We start from the raw sequence: 14,381 nt of genomic DNA on the forward strand, positions 1-14,381 counted from the left end.
GCTACCGCTTAGTGATAAAGTAAAACATTACAGGGCGATTGCATTGCATACAATAAAGCGACAACCATATGGCTCCTGCCAGTTGCCGATAACTCGGTTACAAAACATGATCATCTCATACAATACAATTTAGCATCATGTCTTGACCATATCACATCACAACATGCCCTGCAAAAACAAGTTAGACGTCCTCTACTTTGTTGTTGCAAATTTTACGTGGCTGCTACGAGCTTAGAAAGAACCGTTCTTACCTACGCATCAAAACCACAATGATAGTTTGTCAAGTTGGTGTTTTTTTAACCTTCGCAAGGACCGGGCGTAGCCACACTCGGTTCAACTAAAGTTGGAGAAACTGACACCCGCCAGCCACCTGTGTGCGAAGCACGTCGGTAGAACCAGTCTCGTGTAAGCGTACGCGTAATCTCGGTCTGGGCCGCTTCATCCAACAATACCGCCGAACCAAAGTATGACATGCTGGTAAGCAGTATGACTTATGTCGCCCACAACTCACTTGTGTTCTACTCGTGCATATGACATCTACGCATAAAACCTGGCTCGGATGCCACTGTTGGGGAACGTAGTAATTTCAAAAAAATTCCTACGCACACGCAAGATCATGGTGATGCATAGCAACGAGAGGGGAGAGTGTTGTCTACGTACCCTCGTAGACCGAAAGCGGAAGCGTTAGCACAACGTGGTTGATGTAGTCGTACGTCTTCACGATCCGACCGATCAAATACCGAACGCACGGCACCTCCGAGTTCAGCACACGTTCATCCCGATGACGTCCCTCGAACTTCGATCCAGCTGAGTGTTGAGGGAGAGTTTCGTCAGCACGACGGCGTGGTGACGATGTTGATGTTCTACCAACGCAGGGCTTCACCTAAGCACTGCTATAGTATTGTCGAGGTGGAATATGGTGGAGGGGGCACCGCACACGGCTAAAAGATCAACTTGATCAATTGTTGTGTCTATGGGGTGCCCCCCTCCTCCGTATATAAAGGGGGGAGGAGGGGGGGCAAGAGGAGGAGGCGTGCCCAAGGGGGGGGCAATCCTACTCCAAGTAGGTTTTGCCCCCCCTGTCGGTGTCAAAACTGGCGGATCTCGGGTAGGGGGTCCCGAACTGTGCGTCTAGGCCGGATGGTAACAGGAGGCAGGGGACACGATGTTTTACCCAGGTTCGGGCCCTCTTGGTGGAGGTAAAACCCTACGTCCTGCTTGATTAATATTGATGATATGGGTAGTACAAGAGTAGATCTACCACGAGATCAGAGAGGCTAAACCCTAGAAGCTAGCCTATGGTATGATTGTTGTTCGTCCTACGGACTAAAACTCTCCGGTTTATATAGACACCGAAGAGGGCTAGGGTTACACAGAGTCGGTTACAATGGTAGGAGATCTACATATCCGTATCACCAAGCTTGCCTTCCACGCCAAGGAAAGTCCCTTCCGGACACGGAACGAAGTCTTCAATCTTGTATCTTCATAGTCCAGGAGTCCGGCCGAAGGTATAGTCCGGCCATCCGGACACCCCCTAATCCAGGACTCCCTCAGTAGTCCCTGAACCAGGCTTCAATGACGACGAGTCCGGCGCGCAGATTGTCTTCGGCATTGCAAGGCGGGTTCCCCCTCCAAGTACTTCATAGAAGATTTTGAACACAAAGGTAGTGTCCGGCTCTGCAAAATAAGTTTCCACATATTGCCATAGAGAGAATAATATTTACACAAATCTAATCTGCTGATGTATTCCGTAGCGTGACATCACACCACGGCCAAGTCTTTATTTGAATCATTTTATTGTTCTACCCCAGCACGTTTAGCGAGGCGGTTTCCTTGGCACGTCTTGTTAAGGCAGAGATCGTGTCCCCTTATTCCGGGATTCTCATCAATACGGGCATGGGTAACCCAACCGCGCCATTGACTACGGCGCTTGGGAGATAAGCGAGTTTTACCAGGCTGGTGGGGGCGCATAGTCGCGTCCACCGATATAAGGGGATAAGGATCCGCCTTTTCATCCACGCCTTCTTCCTCCTTTGCCTATCCATTTCCGCGCACTCGAGCTCCAGCGCCCAAGTCCGCACACCCCACCTCAACCTTCTCCAGCCATGTCCGGAGCGGGAGGCAAGTGGATGGTCTCCTCCGTCACGGAGGGACACATCAAAAAACTGAGGAAGGACGGATACTTGTCTAACGACATTGCGCACCGGCTTCCTGAAGAGGGGCAGCTCATCCCCACCCCTAGGCCCCATGAGAGGGTGGTATTCCTCCCCCATTTCCTCCGTGGACTGGGCTTCCCCACCCATTTGTCCGGGGGCTCATGTTCTACTATGGCCTGGATTTCCACGATCTGGCCCCGAACTTTATCCTCAATATCTCGGCGTTTATCATCGTGTGTGAGACTTTCTTCTGAATCCGCCCCCATTTCGGCTTATGGCTCAAGACTTTCAACGTCAAGCCGAAGGTGGTGCGCTGCACCCAGGCGGAGTGCGGAGGCGCCATGGTGGGAAAGATGCCCAACGTCCTATGGCCCGAGGGCTCCTTCGTGGAGTCCCTAAAGGGGTGGCAATCGGGGTGGTTTTACATCACCGAGCCGCGCGACCCTGAATGGGTCGCAGCCCCCGTGTTCCGATCCAGACCCCCTACGCGGCTCACCTCCTGGAAAGAGACGGGCCTGTCATGGGGTAAAGAAGGAGAGCTAACCGGACTCCAAACATGCGTCCAAACCCTGGTGGACAAGAAGCTCAAACTTGTCAACGTAGTCCAGGTTATGCTCATCCGCCGGATTCTCCCGTGTCAACAACGGGCTTTCAACCTGCGGGAATTCGACCTGGCGCAGCACCAAACTCTGAGCAGGCTCTTCGACACGACATACGAAGATGCCTGGAAGGTGCTTTTCAAGGGTGCCGAGGCCCCCACATCCGCTACCGAGGATCGCGGATTCAGCATGCAGCGTCGCGCTCGTGCGGTAAGCTGTTTTTACCTTTTACAGGGTATTAGTTTTTCATAGTTTGACTCCATGCGGGATCTTAAGCTCCCTTACCTTCGACAGGATTGGCAGGAGACGTCCGGATAGATCAACTGTCCGGCTCCTTTGCCCGAAGGCCCAGCGGACGCTCGCTTGGCGAAGCTGCTGGTTCCGGCACCCTACGTGGTGCCGGAGAAGAAGTCCAAGAAGAAGGCCATGGGGACTCGAAAGAGTGCCCGGCGCCTGGGGGTGTTGGATTCATCATCCGACGACTCCAAGACGCACTCCTCCCGTGAAGACGAGGAGGAGGAGGAAGAGACCTCTCCCCCTCCAGTGGGGGGAGAGAAGAAAAGGAAGGCCGCCCCAACTGGGGAGGCCGAAGGGTCCAAGAAGGGGAAAACCCTTCCTCCGGACGGCTCCACAAACGCCGACGACGGTGAAGAGGAGTGGCCGCACAGGGCCAAGCCCCTGGCAAGATCGTAAGTGTCCGGATACCAGAGTGATTCATAGTATTCCTCCATTACACAGCTTTTCCTTATGTCGAACATGTTTATGCAGTCCACCCAAAGACCGGCTCGACGTGTCGTCGAGCAGTTCCCTGGATTCGTCGGATGTGAATTCGCTTCCGACGGCTACCTCCCCCCACCCTACGGACGACACCGAGGTGCTGTCCCAACAGGTTTCAAGCCAGGAGGAGGTGGTCCTGGAGGCGCCGTAAGGCGACCTCCCGGACTCCAGGCGCAAAGGGGATAAAACCCCCAAGGGCTCCGAGTCCGGCCTTGAGCCGGACACCGTGTCGGAACCTTCAATGGTTTCGGACTCCAGTAGGCGGCCTCCTTCCAAGAGGAGCGAGCCTACCGAGCCGGTGACCTTCGTCCAACTGGAGGCACCGGACAATTTGCTGGAGACGCTTAACGGCGCCTCCATCAACGAGGATCACCGCACTATTATGAGTGCGGTGATCCAGAAGGTTCAGTCCGCCAAGAGCGGGCTGACTGAAGCCTGTGCCAGCCTTCTAACAGGCTTTGAGGTAAGTAAAGAATATGTAAAAATATTACCGCATAGACAGTAGCCCCTGATGCTCTGTTCGGCGTTCGGAAAGAAAAGCCGAATAGAGGATCTAATAACATTTGCAGGAGTCTAACATAATCAAGTCAATATGCGTATGCAGGCTTCGCTGCTGGCCTCCGCCGCACTGACTGCGGAGGTGGATACGCTGAAGCAAAACCTTGCGCGGTCCGAGAACGAGCTCGGCCATGCCAAGAGGCAACTCGAGGAGAAGGAAGGTAAGTAATACCTTGCGCAAAGTATATAGAGAAGATGTGGTTGCAAAAAATGACAGGATCAACGTGCTATTATAGGGGCCACGACCGAGGTGGCAACCCTTAAGAAAGCGCTGTCCGAGGCCGAAAACAGAGCGGCCGCGGTGCGCACGGAGAGAAGGAAGCAGGAGGCGCGGGTGGAGGAGGTGCAGAAAGAGCTCCAGGCTCTCGTGAAAAAACACGAGAGTTTGGAGCTTAACTCAAAGACGCAAGCGTCCGAGCTTGCGGCAGCCCTTAAAAGCGCGGAGTCTGCCAAGGCTGAAGCCTAGAAAGCCCTCAAAGAAATTGAAGCGATGAAGAAGATAGCGGCGGGTAAGGCATTCATTATGCAAAGCAAGCACGTGAAAGTGAATTACTTGTTACTTACCCGAGTCCGGAGCTCTCCAGGAGCATTCACAGATTTGCCCCGCAGTGCGTCGGATGATGCTGCCTACTACCGAGCTGAAGAGGGGAGCTCGACGGAGAAGGTGTTCTGGTCTCAGTATGCTGAGGCCGGACACCTGGTGCCTTTGAGCGACCAGCTGAAGCAAATGGTCGAGCTCCACATGGTTGCCGAACAGGCCATAAAGGGCCTCATAGTTCGGCTGTGGCCTCGAGAGGCTCTGCCTGGGAGCTACTTCGGGCTGGTGAGGCGGCTGGTGGATGCCTGTCCACGGCTTGAAGTAATCAAGCACTCCGTCTGCACCGAAGGTGCCCGTAGGGCGCTTGCCCGTGCTAAAGTGCACTGGGGCAAGATGGATGCGGAGAAGCTGGTGAAGGACGGGTCGCCGCCGGGCAAGGAGCATCGCGTCCCGGAAGCGTATTATGAGGGCGTCCTGAAGGGTGCCCGTCTTATAGCGGATGAATGCTCCAAAGATGTAATTTTTGAGTAAACTCGCATTTGTGATCCTGTACGCTGAAAACTTGTTCATATGCGCTAAGCAACGCTTTTGAATTTAAAATATTACCTTCTGTGCGGCCGTTTATCAAATTTGAGAGATGGCGAGTCGTCGGCTTCTGCCCCCATGCCATGAGTGCTGGGGTGTTCGGGATAAACATGAGCGCTCTTTTCCCATTCTTGGGTCCTTCGAGGGAGGCGCTCAACACAACGAACAAGGCAATCGGACTATAATGCTTGAACACTCTCACTTAGCCATAGAATTCTATAATTTTAAATTTCGGCGAAGCCCCTAGTGTTCGGAAGACCGACTTCGGGGCGCTATCCACGCCTAGGCCGGACAAAGCCAACTCCTCGCTCTAAGCGGCATAAGTCTTTAGGGACTCGAAAACCTCTCGAACAGCAACCAGCTCTCGCCTTATCATGACGGTCAGTTTTAGCTTTCTCTACTAAGGTGCTTAGCCCAGCTCAACTGGGGCACAATCATAGTAGTTCTCCTAGTGCTACCTTAGTCAATATAACGGAATGTAAGGTACCAAAACATAGGAGCCGGGCAAACCCAACATTTGACCCAAGACATGATTCGGAGCCGATGCATATAATGCTATAAGTTCGGGGTGCCGCACTTGTGAAAGTGTTCGGACTTCTCACGCCGTATTGTGGGGTACTTAAGCCCCTGGCGTATTGTCCGTACCAAAGTGTACGGGTGCAACATGTCATTAATGAACATATATTCGTAAAAAAGGTAATGCAATAATAGACGGAAGCTATGCATTGTTTATTTAAAAAGGCTGCGATCAAAGTAGGACGATACAAATAGTGCGATAAGCAAAAGATGGGACTATCAAATATGTCCTTTCCAGGGGCGAGCTGCAGAATGTTATGCGAAACAGGTATATTGCTTGTTATAGAGACCACCTTAGAGTTCCGTAGTGCGGCGTAGCTTTCTGCTTCCCTGGTTGTATCGTTTGTGCGGCAATTGTACTACCGGACAAGCCTTCCGAAGAATGGAGTCCTGAAAATAAGAGAAATTTTAAGAAATCGGCAGCCCCTAGTGCGGTTTAAGCCGCGTTTCAGGCGTGCCGTGATGGTGCCCCTCCCCCTGTGCCCATGGTATTTCTAGAGCGTAGTTATGTACGCGCAACACTGGTTTCGCAAGTTCGCGAGGGCTGGGGTTGGGGCCGCATTGCTACGCTTGCTCGGAACGTGCTAGGCGGTCTTGTTGTAGGTTACTCCGGGCGCGCTTGACGGTGTCCGGACGTTTAATGGCCGGACTGGAGAATTGCTTTCAGAGGCTACTTTGTACTTCCACTGCGATAGCCGCCGTATGCTCCTCCGTTCGGAGAGAGCGTTCAGTGTTTCCATTGACTGTGATGATGCCTCGAGGGCCTGGCATCTTGAGCTTGGGGTATGCGTAGTGCGGCACCGCATTGAATTTGGCAAATGCGGTTCGCCCGAGCAGTGCGTGATAGCCACTGCGGAACGGGACTATGTCGAAGATTAACTCCTCGCTTCGAAAATTATCCGGAGATCCGAAGACCACTTCAAGTGTGACTAAGCCTATACAGTTGGCCTCTACACCTGGTATTACGCCTTTAAAGGTCGTTTTGGTGGGCTTAATCCTTGAGGGATCTATGCCCATTTTCCGCACTGTATCCTGGTAAAGCAGGTTCAGGCTGCTACCATCGTCCATAAGGACTCTAGTGAGATGAAATCCGTCAATAATTGGGTCTAGAACCAATGCAACAAATCCGCCATGATGGATGCTAGTGGGGTGGTCCCTTCGATCAAAAGTGATCGGGCAGGAAGACCATGGGTTGAACTTTGGGGCGACTGGCTCCATCGCGTATACATCCCTTAACGCGTGCTTCCGCTCCCTCTTGGGGACGTGGGTTGTGTATATCATGTTCACCGTCCGCACTTGTGGGGGAAAACCTTTCTGTCCACTGTTGTTCGGCGGCTGGGGCTCCTCCTCGTCATCGCTATGCAGCCCCTTGTCTCTGCTTTCAGCATTTAACTCGCCTGCCTGCTTGAACACCCAACAATCCCTGTTGGTGTGATTGGCTGGTTTTTCGGGGGTGCCATGTATCTGGCATGAGCGGTCGAGTATTCAGTCCAAACTGGACGGGCCCGGAGTATTTCTTTTGAATGCCTTTTTCCGCTGACCGGGTTTAGAGCCTTTGAATCCGACATTAACTGTCGTATCCTCAGCATTGTCGCCGTTAATGCGACGCTTTTGCTTGTTGCGACGCGACCTGCCACTACTGTCCTTGGTATTCGAATTACCAGGGCTCTTGGTCATGTTATTGCTGTGAGCTAGCCAGCTGTCTTCTCCCGCGCAAAAGCGGGTCATAAGTGTCGTGAGGGCTGCCATAGATTTCGGCTTTTCCTGTCCTAGGTGCCGTGCAAGCCACTCGTCGCGGATGTTATGCTTGAAGGTTGCTAGGTCCTCTGCGTCCGGATAGTCGAGGATTTGATTTTTCTTGGTTAGGAACCGTGTCCAGAATTGTCTAGCCGATTCCTCTGGCTACTGAATTATGTGGCTTAGGTCATCGGTGTCTGGTGGTCGCACATAAGTGCCCTGGAAATTGTCGAGGAATGCAGCTTCCAGGTCCTCCCAACAACCAATTGATTCTGTTGATAATCTGTTAAGCCAATGCCGGGCTGGTCCTTTAAGCTTGAGTGGGAGGTATTTGATGGCATGTAGGTCATCACTGCGGGCCATGTGGATATGAAGGAGATAGTCCTCGATCCATACTGCAGGATCTATTGTGCCATCGTATGATTCGATGTTCATGGGTTTGAAACCCTCGGGGATTTGATGATCCATTACTTCATCTGTGAAGCATAGTGGGTGTGCGGCGCCTCTGTATTGGGCTACATCATGACGCAACTCAAACGAGCTTTGTCTACTGTGTTCGGCCCGGCCAGATTTACTATATCCGGTGTGACGAGTATCGTCTCGTGCCGTGGGGCGCCCACGTGATCCGTAGATCAATCTTGTTTGTCTTGCCTTGTCCTCCAATATATCTCGCAGGTCTGGCGAATTTTCCCATGCCTTGGTAGTTTTTGAGCGGCGCCGGGGTGCAGCTTGAGTGGAGGGCCGAGAGGCCTCTCTGTCGCGGCCACGGGGTGGCCGGTCGGCCGCATCATGCGTTGGTGATGTAGGTTTAGGTGCTTCCTCCTCTAATTGGGGTAGCAACCTGCGCTTTGGGTAGCTCTTGGAGGGGCGTTCGAGTTCATACTCTTCGGCCATAAGGACTTCAGTCCATCTGTCGGCTAGCAAATCTTGATCAGCTCTAAGCTGTTGTTGTTTTTTCTTGAGGCTGCTCGCCGTGGCCATAAGCCTACATTTGAAACGCTCTTGTTCGACGGGATCCTCTGGCACAACAAATTCGTCGTCATCGAGGCTTGCCTCGTCTTCGGAGGGAGGCATATAATTATCGTCCTCGACCTCTCTGTTTGCCGCTCTCTCATGAGGGCTGGCTTCTCTATCCACCTGTGCTGAATCTTGCTGGAGGTGGTTGTCTTCGGCACTGTCCGGGGTGTTATTATCCCCCGTGCCGGAATCACCGTTTTTGTTTTGGCGGGATTTAGAGCGGCGCCGCTGACGCCGGCGCTTAGGCTGCTTCTTGGAGGGGTCATCCTCCGCTGTTCCATCGCCATTGCCTTCTTTTGGGGTGTCCACCATGTATATATCATACGAAGAGGTGGCTTTCCAGTGCCCTATAGGCGCTGGTTCTTGATCGTCTCCTGCATCGGCGCCCATACCGTCGATGTCTTCGGAGTCGAAGTCGAGCATGTCGGTTAAATCATCGACAGTGGCTACGAAGTGGGTGGTGGGTGGGCTTTGAATTTCTTCATCATCCGCATCCCAACCTTGCCGACCATAGTCTGGCCAGGGCTCTCCTGACAAAGAGAAAAACTTTAGTGAATTCAGAATATCGCCGAAGGGCGAGTGCTGAAAGATGTCCGCGGCGGTGAACTCCATGATCAGCGCCCAATCGGGTTCGATCGGTCGGGGTGCGGAGGGCTCGGAGTCTGGAGAGGAGTCCGGCTCCTTGGAGTCACGGGCTTCGCAGAGAATAGGGCTGGTGTTCGGCTCGATCGCCGTAGAGATTGCAGTCCCCGAGGCGGTGTCTAACCACCCATCCTCGGTTGGTGTGATCGGCTCCGAGCTAGGGGTCGGAGCGGACACAGGTGCGGCCTCCAGGGCACTGTTCGGCGGCAGAGCTAAATCATGCCCATCGTAACAGTGCGGCGTGCTCGGCTGTGGCTCGAATCCATCGAAGATCAAGTCTCCGCGGATGTCGGCCGTGTAGTTCAAACTTCCAAATCTGACCTGATGGCCAGGGGCGTAGCTTTCGATCTGCTCCAGATGACTAAGCGAATTGGCCTGCAGTGCAAAGCCGCCGAATACGAAGATCTGTCCAGGAAGAAAAGTCTCACCCTGGATCGCATCGCTGTTGATGATCGGAGAAGCCATCGGGCCTAAAAGTGACGACACAGAGGAACTCTCAATGAAAGCACCAATGTCGGTGTCAAAACCGGCGGATCTCGGGTAGGGGGTCCCGAACTGTGCGTCTAGGCCGAATGGTAACAGAAGGCAGGGGACACGATGTTTTACCCAGGTTCGGGCCCTCTTGATGGAGGTAAAACCCTACGTCCTGCTTGATTAATATTGATGATATGGGTAGTACAAGAGTAGATCTACCACGAGATCAGAGAGGCTAAACCCTAGAAGCTAGCCTATGGTATGATTGTTGTTCGTCCTACGGACTAAAACTCTCCGGTTTATATAGACACCGGAGAGGGCTAGGGTTACACAGAGTCGGTTACAATGGTAGGAGATCTACATATCCGTATCGCCAAGCTTGCCTTCCACGCCAAGGAAAAGTCCCTTCCGGACACGGGACGAAGTCTTCAATCTTGTATCTTCATAGTCCAGGAGTCCGGCCGAAGGTATAGTCCGGCCATCCGGACACCCCCTAATCCAGGACTCCCTCACCCCCTTTCCTATTCCAACTAGGAGAAGGGGGAAGGAGGAGGTGGAGAGAAGGAAGGAGAAGGTGGGCCGCGCCCCCTCCCCTTTCCCAATTCGGATTGGGGCAAGGGGGGCTGCGCGCCACCTCCTGTTGCCTCTCCTCTTCCACCACTTTGGGCCCATGAGGCCCAATAACCCCCAGGGGGGTTCCGGTAACCCCCCGGTACTCGGTATATATCCGATAACCCCCGGAACCATTCCGGTGTCCGAATACTGTCATCCAATATATCAATCTTCATGTCTCGACCATTTCGAGACTCCTCACCATGTCCGTGATCACATCCGGGACTCCGAACAACCTTCGGTACATCAAAACTCATAAACTCATAATATAACTGTCATCGAAACGTTAAGCGTGCGGACCCTACGGGTTCGAGAACTATGTAGACATGACCGAGACACGTCTCCGGTCAATAACCAATAGCGGAACCTGGATGCTCATATTGGCTCCTACATATTCTACGAAGATCTTTATCGGTCAAACCGCATAACAACATACGTTTTTCCCTTTGTCATCGGTATGTTACTTGCCCGAGATTCGATCATCGGTATCTCAATACCTAGTTCAATCTCGTTATCGGCAAGTCTCTTTACTCGTTCCGTAATACATCATCCCGCAACTAACTCATTAGTTGCAATGCTTGCAAGGCTTAAGTGATGTGCATTACCGAGAGGGCCCAGAGAAACCTCTCCGACAATCGGAGTGACAAATCCTAATCTCGAAATACGCCAACCTAACAAGTACCTTTGGAGACACCTGTAGAGCACCTTTATAATCACCCAGTTACGTTGTGACGTTTGGTAGCACACAAAGTGTTCCTCCGGTAAACAGGAGTTGCATAATCTCATAGTCATAGGAACATGTATAAGTCATGAAGAAAGCTATAGCAACAAACTAAACGATCAAGTGCTAAGCTAACGGAATGGGTCAAGTCAATCACATTATTCTCCTAATGATGTGATCCCGTTAATCAAATGACAATCCATGTCAATGGTTAGGAAACTTAACCATCTTTGATCAATGAGCTAGTCAAGTAGAGCCATACTAGTGACACTCTGTTTGTCTATGTATACACACATGTATTATGTTTCCGGTTAATACAATTCTAGCATGAATAATAAACATTTATCATGATATAAGGAAATAAATAATAACTTTATTATTGCCTCTAGGGCATATTTCCTTCATGGACTTCGAGAGTTCAGAGCAAGAGTCCGGGGGCGGATCCGTCCTTTCAATGATAGGGGGAACCCAGTTTGACTCCGGGCTTGCCGAGGACACAATCGCCTCCGGATCTTCGATAGTGATCTTCATAGCAGAGAGTCCGGCGGGCTCCAAACTCCCGTCTTCAGACCCGACAGTTTACTCCGGATCTAAGGCCAGAGCGGTGGTCGGGGTCGCGAACCCTTCGAAGATCAAGTCTCCTCGGATATCAGCAACATAATTCAGGTTCCCAAAACTAATCTGATGACCTGGGGCATAGCTGTCGATCTGTTCGAGGTGGCCAATTGAGTTGGCATGCAGAGCGAAGCCACCGAACACAAAAATTTAACCGGGAGGGAAAGTTTCTCCCGAAACAGTATCGTTGTTGATGATCGAACGAGCCATCAAACCTTCTGTCGACGGCACAGTGGAACTCTCAATGAAAGCACCAATGTTGGTGTCAAATCCGGCTGATATCGGGTAGGGGGCCCCGAACTGTGCGTCTGAGGATCGAAGGTAATAGGAGACAAGGTGGACACGATGTTTACCCAGGTTTGGGCCCTCTTAAGGGAGGTAAAACCCTACATCATGCTTGATTGTATTTGATGAGTATATGGGTTACAAGAGTTGATCTACCTCGAGATCATAATGTCTAAACCCTAGATGTCAAGCCTATATGAATTTTGATTGCCTCTACGGACTAACCCCTTCGGTTTATATAGATACCGGAGGGGCCTAGGGTTGTACAGAGTCGGTTTACAGAGGAAGGAAACTACACATCCGGATGCCAAACTTGTCATCCACGCAAAGGAGAGTCCCATACGGACACGGGGGAAGCCCTTCTACCTTGTATCTTCACGGCCCATCAGTCCGGCTCACAACACACGGGCCGGACTCTCGAGGACCCCTTATTCCAGGACTCCCTCAACCCTGAATTACAATGTTTAGTCGCCGCTTGAACTTCGGATGTGCTCTGCATTTATGTTTTGTGGCCTCATAAGGGCTAGCGAGATACTATTTTGTCATATTATATCATGGCCGTTTTGACAAAGTTTAGCATTTGAGATATGTTATTATTGCTCTCTAGTTGATTATGCCATTGACATGAGTATGAGTTCTAAGTGTTATCATTTAGATGGCTAGTTCATGATCTTTGCTGAGAACTTGTGTTACTAGTTAAGCTTATATACTACAACAGAAACAAAATAGTTTGTAAAAAAATTCTTCGTCACTTTCAGTTTCTCAACTGAACTGCTTGAGAACAAGTAATGAGTTAAGCTTGGGGGAGTTGATACGTCTCTAATGTACCGGCTTTTCTAAACACTTTTGCTCTTGTTTTGACTCTAATTTGCATGATTTGAATGAAACTAACCCGGACTGACGTTGTTTTAGTAGAACTACGTTGATGTTTTTTTGACAGAAAGACTGTAAGGGAACCCCATACGGTATAATTGGTGCAACAAACCCAAATTGCAAGTACCATGCCTTGAACCTGGGTGGGTGGGAAGGCATCAGCCCTTTCCCACCACTAGGCTATGCCTTAGACGTTGATGTTATTTTTTGTGGACAAATAAAAAGTTCTCGGAATTGAACGGAATTTTGCGGAGAATTATTTTGGAATATATAAAAAGTACTAGCGCAAAGAGTTACCAGAGAGGGGTCACCATAGAGCCACAAGCTCAGGGGCACTCCACTAGGGCACGCCACTTGAATGTGTGGGTCCCATGATGCTCCATTTGCCCTACCTCTAAGTCCATAAGTACAGTCTTCGTGAGAACAAAATCAGAGAGAAAGTTTCATTGTGTTTTATGATACGAAACCGCCACCACCTTCTGTTCTTCGTCGGAGGCCTGATCTGAACTCCGTTCGGGGCTCCAGAGAGGGGAATTCGTCGCTGTCATCATCAACAACATCAAGATGCTCACCACTGGGAGTGAGTAATTTCATCATCGACATATTGGAGGTAGAGGGAGATGGATGAGATTCGTCATGTAATCGAGTCAATTTGTTAGGGCTTGATCCCTAGTATCCACTAGGATCTGAGTGCAATGATTCCTGATTTGCACTAATTATGTTTTCATGAATATGTTTGCATTTTTGATCCTATTTGCAAGTTATATGCACCAGTTATTGTTCTTATCCTAGACCCTGATGTGACAATAATTGGGATACTCTTCGAGGATGACTGTAATTTGAGGAGATCAATTATTCACTATGTGTCAGTATTTTATTCCACTTCTTTATTAATTGGAGCACCTTAACTACCCTTAGTTTTCATTAGGATCCCGCTGCCACGGGAGGGTAGGACAAAAGATATTATGCAAGTTCTTATTATAAACACATATGACTATATACGAAATACATGCCCACATACGATTGATGAATTGGAGCTATTGTGTGTCACTCTAGGTTGTGACTGTTACATAATGAATGTCATCCAAATATCCATCACTACTCCATGTCTACGCTTTACTCATATTGTTTTTGCTAAGTTACTAATATTGCTACTGCTATTGCAACTGCTACAAAATTCTTACTGTTATCACTGTTATCACTGCTATCAAAAATACCTTATTATTGTGCTAGTAATATTTTGCTGCACAGAAACAACTTCTCAGGTGTGGTTGAATTGACAACTCAACTGCTAAGGCTTGTAAATATTCTTTGACTCTTGTTGTGTCGAATCAATAATTTTGGGTGAAATACTATCCTCAAAGACTGTAGCGACCCCCTATACTTATGGGTCATCAGGAGGTTTAGTACCATACTGCTACAGTAGTAAGAGCGAGACTCCTTTATAAGGGTTGCTCTATCACATGCCATTGGGAACTTGGGAAGAGGAGTTGTACACGCGCGCTCCTCCTCCTCCGTCGTCCGCCTCGCCTCGTCACGATGCGCACACGCTGCGGGTTGTGGGGATGAGCCGAGCCGAGCCTTTTTTGTCGGTCATGAACGGTTAGTTAATTGTG

This window comes from Triticum urartu, chromosome 2A (assembly GCF_056163025.1).
Source record: "Triticum urartu cultivar PI428250 chromosome 2A, HENAU_Tu73, whole genome shotgun sequence".
NCBI lineage: Eukaryota > Viridiplantae > Streptophyta > Magnoliopsida > Poales > Poaceae > Triticum > Triticum urartu.